A 13352-nucleotide genomic window follows, 5' to 3' on the forward strand; every position below is an offset into this window, starting at 1 on the left:
CATTAATCAAAAGAAATAGGAAATGGCTAGATTAATATTAGACAAAATAGATTTTAGAACAAAGAATATTATCTGAGATTTTTAAAAGTCATCTCATAGCAATCAATTGTTGGGTTATCCAGACAGCATACCCATCCTAAACCTTTATACAATTAATAATAGAATTTCAAAATACATGAAGCAAAACCTTTTAGATCTGCAAGAGAAATAGAAACATTAAAATAAAATTACTTTAGACCAGGTACTGTGGCCCATGCCTGTAATAATAGCACTTTGGGAAGCTGAGGCAGGAAAATCACTTGAGGCCAGATGTTTGAGACCAGCCTGGACAACATAGCAGGACCCTGTCACTACAACAACAAAAAACTTCAGAAGATTTCAACACTTTTGCTTGAAAACTTGATGGGATAATCAGACAGGAAATTAATAAGGATATAGAAGACCTGAATAACAATTTCAGCTGACTTGATCAAATTTAAATTTATAAGACATGTTACAAAACAGCAGTAGAATGAATATTCTTTTAAAATCCACATGTGACATTTACAAATAGAGAACACATTTTGAGATAAAACAAAAGTCTAACTAAATTTAAAAAAGATTCAACTTACACAAATTGTTTTCTGATGACAATAAAATTAAATTAGAAATAATTAACAAAAGATATCTAAAAAAATGCCATGTTTTTATAAACTAAATAACACACACATAATTTATGATTCAATAAAGAATTCCCCCAAAATAGAAAACATTTTAAACTATATAAAAATGAAAATAAAACATATCAAAATCATGGAATGACACTAAAGAAGTGCGTTGTGGAAAATTTATAGCATGTTAGAAAAAAAGAAATGCCTCAAATCAATGAACTGGAAAAATACCTAAGCAGAAGAGATAATATAAGTAAGAGCCAAAATCATTTACAGAAATAAAAATAAATTAAGCAAAAGCTAATTGTTTGAGAAGATCAAGAGCATGATTTCCAGTCATAGTGATCAGTAAAAGACAAGAGAAGATGACATTAATGACATCTGGGATTATGTAGGACCATCACTATGGAATCTACAGATATTAAAAAGAAAGTGCTAATATAAATGAATTTATTTCAATAAAATCAACTGCTTAGATAAAATGGACAAATCCTTTGAATGGCACAAATTACTAAGGCTTACTCAAAAATATATAGCCTAAATAGACCTTTAACTAATTAAAAAATTTAATTTGTTGTCAAAACTTTCCACAAAGAATACTCAGAACCAGATAACTTCATTGATGAAGTCTATCAAATATTTAAGGAAGAAGTAATAACAAATCTCTAATAAGTCTTACAGAAAAATTGAAGAAGAGGAAATTCTTCCTAACTTAATCTAAGAGATTATCATTATTACTTTCATACCAAAACCAGAATAAAAGACATTAGAAGAAAAGTAAACACACTTCAGAATTATATCCCTCATGGAAATATATGCAAAACCTCTAAACAAAATGATACTGACTCAAATCTAACAATTTATAAAAAATATTTAATAACTGTGATTCTTAATTTTAATTTTTCTCTTTGGCTAAGCTAAAATGTCCAGTTATTTGGTCAAACATTGGTCTAGATGTTGTTTTGAAGGTATTTTGCACATGCAATTAACATTTATAATCAATTGAATTGAAGTAAAGGAAATTACCTTTAATAATGTGGGGTATGTATCACCTAATAAGCTGAAGGTCTCAAGAGCAAAAACTGAAGTTGCCCAGAGTTGGAGGAATTGTGCCCCAAGACTGTAACACAGAAATCCTATCTGAATTCCCAGGCTGCCACATGAATTTCAGACTTGCTAGACCTCACAATTATATAAGGCCATTTCCTTAAAATCTCTATGTCTATATTGATATCTAAGTCTCCTTCCCTGGAGAATGCTGGGTAATAAAATGACCTAGTAGGGCTTAGCCCGGGAATGCAAGATTCCCTTAATATCTGAAAGTCAGAGTAGGAAATTTACCATATAAAAATGTTCAGCCAATTGCAAATATGAAACAAACAAACTCCTTCAGGCTGATAAAGGGCATCTCCACAAACAAGCTAAAACAAACTTACAGTGATTAGTTGAGAATATATGCTTTTCCCCTAAGATTGGAAACTAAACATTGACTGTCTACTCTCACTTCTGTTCATTATTTTACTGCTTGTTCTAGTCAATGTAAAAGGATTTGTGATAAAATCTATATGTGATGTGATAATCTAAGGAAAAAATATGATGGATTCTAAAAACAAACAAAAAACATATAATTTGAAATTAGTAAGGTTATAAGATACAAAATCAATATATAAATATCAATTATATTTCTATCCTAGAATGCAAATTGGGAACTTTAAAAATACTATTAATAAGCAACAAAGATATGAAATGGGGGTAATTTGATAAAATGTGTAACATATACTGTACAACAAATACCAAACGATGCTAAAATAAATAGGGCCTAAAAATGTAGAGAATACTATGTTTATAAATCAGAAGAATCAATATAGTTAAGATGTAATTTCTGCCCAAATTAATCTATAAATTCCCTGCAATTCCAGTTGAAATCCCAGCACACTGTGTTTGTAGAAATTTACCAGCTCAATCTAAAATTCATATGGAAATGAATTATTTGAAAGTCTAATACAACTTGGTTTTGAGATTCATTATCAAACTATAGTAATTAACAACAAAGTATTGGTATAAATGTCAACAAATAGATGAATGAAACAGAAAAAAAGATTTCAGGAACAGACTCATAAGGATAATTGCTTGCAACAAAGGTAGAAGGGCAATCCAGGGAAGAAAAGACAAGTTTCAATACATGGTGCTCAGATAATTGGATAATCATATCTAAGGATATTTAATTTCACTCTATACCTCACATCATATCCAAAATTCAGTTCAAACTGAATGTTAGACATAAATGTAAACATAAATCTGTAAAAACTACTAGACAAAAACAGTAGAAAATCTTCTATAACCTAGAGTTAGTCAAAAGTTTCTTATACATAACACCAAAAAAAAAAAAAAAATCTGTAGGAGAAAAAAATACATTCTTATCACATTAAAATTTTTAAAATCTTTTGCTCTTGAAAATACATTGTTGGGAGAATGAAAAGACAAATCATAGCCTAGAAGAAAACATTTATCAATTATTCACCTGATGAAGGACTTGTATTCAGTATACAAAAAGAACACTCAAAACTTAATTATAAAAAATAAAACAAAAACCAGGAAATACTTCAGCTGTTTCTTTAAAAGATATTCTACTTCTAGGAATTTGCATAGGAATAATGAAAGCATATGTCCCTACCAAAAAGTGGACTCAGATGTTCACAGCAGCTTTATCTGGACTAGTCAAGAAATGGAAACAACTCATTGTCAATATACGAACAGATAAACAAATGGTGATACAGCCACATAATGGGATGCTACTCTGCAGTAAGAAATGAATAAATTAACTACTGATACTTGCAACAACATAGATGAATCTCAAAATAATTAGGCTACAAAAGTCAGACAAAAAAACGGAAACAGTATATGATTCCATTTGTATAAAATTCTAGAAAAATACAAACTATAAAACAGGTGATCAGTGGTTGCTGGGAGAGATTGAGGGAGGGATTATAAAGTAGCATAAGGATGAGGTGATTAGTATGGTGACATTCTTCATAGGACTCATGATTTCTACAGGTATATATTAATACTTATGCCCAAACTTATCAAATTATACAGTTAACTATATTTATGAATACATGTAATTTTTACCTGAATAAATGTTTTTAATGGGTAAATCTCTTGTACTTTAAAATACAGTAATAAAAATTGTTTATCTAGCTCTGCATATCAAATGCTATTTGGGATTCTATTTATCTTTGCATACTTATAGCCACTACCTTAATCCTATAATATCTCTTGGAGGTTTCAAGTGAGTATAATTATCTTTATTTTGTTTATGGAAAGAAAGAAGTGCTGGGGTATGAAGAGAAGTCCATGGAGTCACAGAACAGGCCTATGGCAGAGAAAGTGACTATCATAAGTAACTAGTTGTGTGGGAGGAAAGCCACTGAATCTGCCTCACGCTCTGAGTCAGATCCGAACATACGGCCTGATGTAAAACCTTGCCAGCTCCATCACTCACTTTCGGCATTTGTCATTGACCACTGTCGGACAAGAATCCAGATCCGACAGCTCATCTGTCGTGCTACAGTGACAGTCCAAATTTGTTACTTATGAAAGAATGCTAGTCTGACAGATTCACATGAAAGCTCAGTTTGGAGTGATGTCAGTGAGTAAAAGATTAAATAATGAATGATAACATCATGGATAGGCAGACAAAGCTTAATACCAAATGATTTCTTAATAAAATGAAAATGTTGTTCTTAGCCAACTTAGATTCATAGAGGTTAAAAAAGAGGCTCTACTTTTAAATCCTGAAGCAATTTGTTCATCTAGGCAAGTGACAATTGAATAGGTTTAGAAAGAATGACTGAAACTTGGAATACCTTCTAATCAAGTAAGATATTCCATCTGACTTAGATTGCTTTCTAGAAGAGGAATTTAGATTTTTAGAATTTAGATGCTTAATTGGAATGGGAATAGATTAAGCAGGAGAATTGGAAAAACACTTGATAAAAACAGAGAAAATGAATGTTGATTAAGTCCACAGTTTTCTGGAAATCTATTTGGCACACACACAAGGTCACCCAAAATCTAACTCAGGCCTAGCTGATGCAGTGATTTTAGAAAGCCATGCTAGTGTTATGTGACCCTACTCTTTATCAACTGATAGTTTGTGACAGTGATGTATATATGACCCAAACTGAGGAAGGAATGCACTTTTTATCTAACTCCATATGAGGTTACGGTCCTAGTTCCTGAGCTGCCATGACAGCAACACAAAGTTAACTGTGAATTGCTGTTTTAGAAGGTGAAACAGACCCTTTCAGTGACCACGTTGGGTAGCCTGATGCCAAAATGCAAATGTAGTTCCAGATTTTATATATACTAAAAATTTGTAATTTATATATACATATTTATCATATCATGTATCATAATATGTAAATATTAAATTTATGATAAATATGTATATTAGTAATCCCTATATTACATATATAACATAGGCATTGTATATAATGAATTATATATTTTATTCTATTATATGTATATTACCACCTGGAAGAGATTCTCCCAACTTTAAGTACAAAGTCTCAATTAAGATTCATTCCATAAATAAGTAGTTAATTAGGTGCCTAGAATCTCCCTGACATGAAAGAGATTATTTATAATTAAATCTATAAACTACATCCACTCTATTCTTTGCTACATATAACCAATTTATTCCATTTATTACAACTAAATAGCTTTTTTTGAATTTGAGTAGATAATAAAATGAATAATCTGCAATGAAATAATGCTTACAAGAACCTTAGCCACCTACTATATTGGATGTATTGTTATACAAGCATTTAATCACTGAATTGTTTTAAATTTCATTTGATTTTATTGCCTTCCAGTCTAGATTCTGGGCATTTAAAATTTCACTGCCTAAGCTAAAGATAGCTGCTTTAGTAGTCACGATACAATCATGAATGGATGGAGTTTGATGAGGTCACTTATATCAAGCTCTGCCATCTATTGTGCTTATGAGTATTTGGGCATTCATGTGTCTTTGTGTAATTGTTACAGCACTCCAGTGCTGAACAGCTTTCAATAATTCCCCAAAGAAATAATTTTATCAAAAAGACACCCACACCCAAATGTTTATCACAGAGCAATTTATAGTTGCAAAGATACAAAATCAACCTAAGTGTCCACCAATTCATGAGTGGATTAAAATGTGGAGTGTGTATGCATATACGTGTATATATACACACACATATACACACACACCCCCACACACCATGGATTACTATAATGCCATTAAAAAGAACGCAATAATATCTTTTGTAGCAACTTGGATGGAACTGGAGACCATTATCCTTAGTAAAGTGTCTCAGGAGTGGAAAAACAAATACCATATGTTGTCACTAGTAAGTGGGAACTAAACAGTGAACACACATGGGCACAAAGAGATGTAAAGGACATTGGCAACCAAGAAGGGAGGCAATAGGGTGTAAGGGATAAAATCTTATCTATCAGTTACAATTAATATTGTCCTGGTGACTAGCACACTGAAAGCCCTGACTTAAGCATTATCTATATATCTATGTAATAGATGCATTTGTACCCCTTTAATATTTTAAAATAAAATAATGTAAAAATTAAAATCAAACCTCTGCCCTTTCAAGAAATCTATATAGTAAGTCCTCACTTAACATCATCTATAGGTTTTGGGAAACTGAGATTTTAAGTAAAATGGCATACAGTAAGTCCTAGAAAAATGTCACTTCCTTCAACATAATTTCATTATAATGTTGATAAAGATTGGTTTTGTTTTACATTGATTCACTTAAAGTCTCAGTTTTCAAGAACCTCTTGACAAGCTTGAGGACTTACTGTACTAGCTCTCATCCTCTTAACATGCCTTTCTTTTGTGTTTTACAGAATTCTATATACTATGGTGGTAGGTTCATCCACTGAGCACGTTATTCATGTCAGGTGCTGGATATAGAGCAATCAAAGGACAGATGAACCCATTTCCATCGTGGGACTTACAATCCATGTTATCATACATCTATAATGTAGTATCAGGGATGATTTAATTTTTCTGAAAAGCAGTCCAGATATAGAGATATGGTCAAGATCTGACCTAGAATGTAATGCTAAGATTCATGAGTTAGTGTACAGTGGGCAATCAGCAAAAGAAATTACACATTCACTTGAGTTGGCACCAAGACCATTTAGATCGTGCAGAAATTTAGAAGTTAATCAGAGTCATTAATCAATGGGCATTCATTCACTTATTCACTCACTTAATAATATCTTTATCAACACTAGGGACTCTGCTCAGAGATGCAATTATTAAAATAAATAAAGTTTCCTTTTGACAGAGTGCATAGTAAGAGAGACAAACTCACAGGAGAACCAAGGATTTTCATCATGTCTAATAAGCGTAAAGCTCTATGAGTGAATGGAAAAGGGGAACTTAAACTGAACCTTCAGGTACATCAATACTGCTCCATCAAGAACCTGACTGAATTTTGAAGGATGAAAGGTTTAATGCAGGAGCAAAGAGTCTTCTATTCAGAGGTAATAGAATATGGAAATTCACAATTAAAACAGAGGTATTATAGGCAATAGCCAAACTGAAGAATTAGATATAAAATGGAGTAATTAAAGATGGTAATCCATATGTTACGTATAAAATTAAGCATAAAACAACACAGAAACATTAAAAAAATTAATTTTGCTTTTTACATCTTAAAGTCATCTTTCAAGATTTGACAGCTAATGCAATCTCATTCTTTCACTGATTATGCCATTAGAGAGGGCAATAGATTTTCCCATATTTAAAATGTCAGCTCTTCTGCTTACATTTTGAGTGTTTGAGTTTTGGTCTTCCCAGAAGCAGATCTCCAGATGTGACTATATGAGTAAGAAACACATGCATTTGGGGAAACATGTGTGACAGTTAAAGGAGGAAAGAAAATAGCCTTGAGACCATTATGCAACTCCGGCACTAGGGGAAAAAAAAGAGCAAGAAAGGAAGAGGTTTGGGTAAGAAGCGTCTCAGACTGCAGTTCAGTTCTAGGAAAGGTTTGTCCAGGCAAATGGAGAGTCTCTGAGCCCAAACTGTTCATTAGAGGACTCCTGTGGTTCATGAATGGGCTGATACTAGTACTCTTTGCTCTTTTTTGCCTGGCAGCAGCTGGGAGAAGTGTGGCCTTGATGGGAACATAGTGGTGGTTCAAGCAGGTAGCAGGCAGGGTCCCAGCACATGATCTGAGCAGGGGATTCTTATCTCTGTAACAGAGACTGTGGATAACATATATTAACTAATATATTTATAAGATTAGTTTTATAGTAGGTTTAGTAAAGATAATGAGACTGCCACTTTTCTGGGACCATAGTGAGGACCAATGAGTTAGAGCTTATAAAAGGATTAACACAGTGCCTAAGATATAGTAATCACTGAAAATATTCTATTCACTGACATGTTATATGCCTTTTTAGAGAAGTGACATATTCATATCTTTACCGTGGTATCTATCAGAGCACTATGATTATAGAATCCATACAATACAGCCTCAATAAATTGTCAATGCCTATCAATGACCATCAAGAACATGCTCATAAACAGACAAAGATGTATTCTCACAGGAAGGAAGACTATATACCCTTGTAGAATTAAAGGGTGTCTCAGGTGGAGGGTGGCAGGAGGAGTTAGTTATAAAATTTGGTCTTATGTGAGGTGATTTTAAGAATGGATCAAGGAAGCAGGTTTTTCTTTAGTTTGGGTGCTCTCCAAACTAAGGGTAATTCTATGACTACATACATCAATAATTTTTTTACTTAGGAACAGTAGGAGCAGCATAGGGCTAAGGCCATAATTAATAAACTTATTAGTTATGTCAGTTAAAAGAGGTAGATATTTCGTAATTTTTGTCATTTGTACATTGTTTTTGGCTGTGCTCACATATAATAATGAGTCATCGTGTTTGGTCTTAACAAATCACAATCAGAGTTATCACGTATAAGGTTGATGTTCTGTGAGTTATTTCTGTTGAGAAGTGAGCACCACAGTCAAGCTCTTAGAGGTAGGTCGGCTACCAGATGGCAGCTCTGAGATTTGGGAAAATTAGGGGGACAAGCTATAATATTCACCTGGGGAAAGAGCTAAGTCAATTTTGTGGGCCAAAAGAAGAAACACGAACAGATTGGAGAGTACCCAGATGCCCAGGCAGATTCTGATTTAACAGGAATGTAGTGTTTTCAAACTGCTTCAGTTTTGTTAATAATTAAGACTAGGTCTTCTGAGGTCTATCTCTAGATCTTTTAATGGGTCAGTGCTACTGTGAGTGCCTGAGTTGTCAAACAAAATACTTATTTTTTGATATGTAACCAAAGTCAGACTTCCAGGTGGAGGAAACATCTGATCCTTAAAATATCCAAGCATCTATCTACTCAATTTTATTTTAGGTCCTCATGACATCTATCCCAAATTTCAGGAAACAGGAAAAAAACTATCTAGATGACAGATAAAATATCAGTTTCTCTCTTAGTTACTGGGTCTACATCTGATTAAAGTCACAGTCCCCTGAAATTTTAGTATCTACTAAAAAATCTAATGTAAATCACCTGTTAAACAAATTAGTATAATACTTTTTTTTGGCCTCTAAAAGAATGAAAGATAAGTAAATCAGTTGATGGTTTTAATTTTATAACCATTTGGCAGCTAATCCAAAATGCAGTCTCTGTCCATTTCATTATACTTCTAAACCATTCACACCCTTCAAAATGTCACAGTTAATCACTGCATCTACAGCTTCCACAGAACAGAAACTTCACACCAGCTGAACTTTTTCAGTCATAGGACACTGTACAGTCAAGCATATAATCACCGTTTTGTTAGATACTTTATAAATTTTTAAGCAAAAACAAAAGAATAACCAAGACGACTAAAAGACCTTTAAAAAGAATGACATTTCTATTCAAATTCATTGTCCCATTCTACATGTTCCTTCAACCTCACACTCTCCCTTCTCTATCTAAAAGTCTGAAATTAACACACATCATGTTTGATTGTTTTCGGTGGCACTGCTTCATCTACTGGATTGAGTTTGACACTGGTGCTCACCCAGCCTATGGATAGAGTCAATGACAAGTGCTAATGGACAAAAGACTTCAGCAGAGAGACAGTGTACATAAATAGAAGGCCATGTTCCAAATAAAGTAAAAAATAATAAATATTAAGTGATATGTGTAATGTTCATGTTTGGATTCTTCAAGTACTTTAATAAGATCTTAGCTGGAAAGAAAATAAAGTATATCTTAATAATGTTAAGATTGAGTAAAATATCTATTACTATCAAATTGTTTATTTTTATCATTATACTTGTTGTGACTCCAACTGAATTAAATAAATATAAGAGATCCTGAATTTAAGCCCTTAATGAAGACTTCCCAGATCAATGCCTATATGATCATTGCTTTACTCTGCCACCTCCTTAGAGCTGGAGCTACTTATGTGTCAATCTTTCATTTGTCCCAGACAATATGTGTGCCTAAGTTGTTAAGTTGCAGAGAAACCACAATGATATTGTAAATTTATCCCATCAAAGAGTCAATTGCAGTTTTGTTCTTATACTTAATAAAGAAAAATATTAACTTTGAATTGGGAGAATACACTGGTGAAAAGAATAAATATTTGTTCTTGATCATGTATTATATGTAGGTGAAACAAAATATGAATATTAAAAGGACAGAGTTTGTGCCCTCCAGAAATGTAGAATTTCCTAAAGGAGATATTAATAAAAATGTATCCAGGGCCATAGAATATTTTAAATGGCAGAGTCATGAAACACATTACTATGGAGATACAAAGAAGAGAGTAGTCATTTGAGCAGGGTCATCGTGAATGATTTCAGTGAAAAACTGATATTTGAGATGAACTTTCAAAAATGGATAGAATTCTGATATGTGGGCAAAAGTGATAATTCCAGATGGGAGGGGGAGCCTAAGTGAAAGCGTGACGAGGGAGAGTGTTAAATGCCAAGGTAATGAGCCTGTTTTCAAATCACTTATACTGGGGAGGATGAGTTTGAGTAGGAAAATAAATGGGAAGACAAGTAATACGGCAAGCAACTAAGGAAATATTACATTCTTTCAAGTACAAAATAATGAAGACTATAGCCCCAGGATAAATGTACTGGAAACAGAAGGGGCAGCTGAGAAAGTACAACAGAGGTTTCTCTGCATGACTTGGCACCTGATCAGATATAAGTGAGTTACAAATAAGAGAAAAAATTGGCACCTCTGTTCTCTGGACTTTTGAGTTATGTTCATCCAAAATGATTGGAAAGACTGTCATATATTGATAAGAATAAGGAAAATAATGACTCAGATATACACAAAGGTGTCAAAGGCATCTTTTCACTTTGAGGGAAAAACAATTGGTTTGGGTAAGATTGGAACACAAATTAGTCAAAATGGTACATTTCTGTGTGAAAGTCACAGTCATTAACATAATCATCACTTAATTTAATGTCATAAATCTTTACTAGGTTCTCCGATATATATATAAAATGTATATTTTTATTTACATATGTATATATAAATGAATAAAGAGGCATAATGTCTGTCATTAAGGAATTTCTCAACGTATCAGGATTTGACTAGCTGAAGAAATCAGTATCAAAATGAGAAATCATACCCAAGGCAGTATACTGCATTATTTATGCCTAAATAGCACTTTAAGGCTTTTAACAACACTTACATGTATTACCTAATTTAATGTTACTAAAGCCGCACAGAGCAAGAATACCCATTCAATTTGCTCTTTGGGAAGATGGGTTCTGCTAAAGGAATGGTGTTTCATGCTTTAGTGCATTACTGTGATTGGAGACAGAGTGATGTGATTGAGGACCAAGGGTCTTCAGGAAATATCTTGAAGATTTCCAACCAAACAAGTTTTACAAAATAAATTGACTTAAGTTGATAAAAATCAAAAACGCAATTTGAAAACAAGAGAAATTGAAGAGAGGGTAAATAGTAGAAACTAAATAAAAGCTGTAAGACAATGAGAATTTTTTCTTATTGGAAAAAAATCAAAGAAAATTTTGTGACACATGAAATTTAAATTTCAGAGCCTATAAAGTTTTATCAGAACACAGCCACATTCACTAGTTTATGTAGTATCGATGGCTGTTGCCTTCATGTCACATGTGGCAAAGGCAGAGTTGAAGAGTGATGACAGAGACCATGTGGCCTGCAAAGCTTAAAATACTATTTGGCCCTTTATAAAAAAAGTTTGTCAGCCATGATCTAAGAGAAAAATTTATGGCAAAATTTTGCCAACATTTTATTTAGCTTCACACACTGATGGAGAAGAAATCTTTAAAAAGTTCCAGTGTCAGAACTGGTAGAGCAGGAACAAGCATCTTGGGAAGGGGAGTTTATTAGTCTGCATAGGCTGCCAGAGCAAAATATCACAGACTGGGGTATTTAAACAACAGAAATGTATTTTCACCCTGTTCTGGAGGCTAGGAAGTCCAAAATCAAGGTGCCAGCAGGGTTGGTTTCTCATGAGAGTTCTCTTTTTGGCTTGCAGATGTCACCTTCTCAGTATATCCTTAGATCTTTTCTCTATGTGCATGTGAGGAGAGTAAGAGTGAGTTCTCACTTTTTGCAAGGACATAAATCCTTTTGGAATAGAACCTTGCCTTTATAAAAACTCATTTAACCTTAAATAGTGCCTTAAAGTTTCTATCTGCAAGCATAGTCACATTTGGTGTTAGGGCTTTAACATATGGATGAGGGACACAATTCAGTCCATAACAGGGATGGAGATGCCACAGGGCACATCCCATTGAGCTCACATGTTGTGTTTGAAATCTGTGATAATATCAATATTTATTATGTAGCGTATGCTTTCTGTGTCCTGTGTTATATCTCCTTTACATGCATCAGCTAGTTTTCTGCACACCCATTAACTCTTTGTTCTCAGATGTGAAAAAAGACAGAGCAGAGACCTTATTTACCTAATGTACTGTAACAATGAGGTCCCCGACTCCAGGCTGAAGACCATATTGGTCCGTGTCCTGTTAGGAACCAGGCCACACAGCAGGAGGCGAGCCGCGGGCAAGCAAGTAAATCTTCATCTGTATTTATAGCCACTCCCCAGTGCTGGCATCACCACCTGAGTTCCACCTGCTCTCGGCTCAGCAGCAGCATTAGATTCTCATAGGAGGCCGAACCCCACTGTAAGCTGCGCATGTGAGGGATCTAGGTTGCCTGCTCCTTATAAGAATCTAATGCCTGACATCTGAGGTGGAGCTGAGGCAGTGATGCTAATGCTGGGGAGCGGCTGCAAATACAGAATATCGTTAGCAGGGAGGTTGTATTATGGTGGGTTGTATAATTATTTCATTTTATATCGCAATGTAATAATAATAGAAATAAAGTGCACATAAAAGTAATGTGCTTGAATCATCCCCAAACCAGCTCCCTCAATCCCCCAGTCCATGGAAAAATCATCCTTCATGAAACTGGTCCTTGGTGCCAAAAAGGTTGGGGACTTCTGCTGTAACAGCACATGAATGACCCCTGATGTGAAGCCAGCAGTCTGACTCTGGGTGTATTCTTATTCACTCTGTTTATCCCTTCTTAGAATTTTTTTTTGCTGTTCTGTCTGTACCTCACAATCTAGAAGCTGATTTTATGCCAATCAGGCATACAGGA

This window comes from Lemur catta, chromosome 4 (assembly GCF_020740605.2).
Source record: "Lemur catta isolate mLemCat1 chromosome 4, mLemCat1.pri, whole genome shotgun sequence".
Taxonomy (NCBI): domain Eukaryota; kingdom Metazoa; phylum Chordata; class Mammalia; order Primates; family Lemuridae; genus Lemur; species Lemur catta.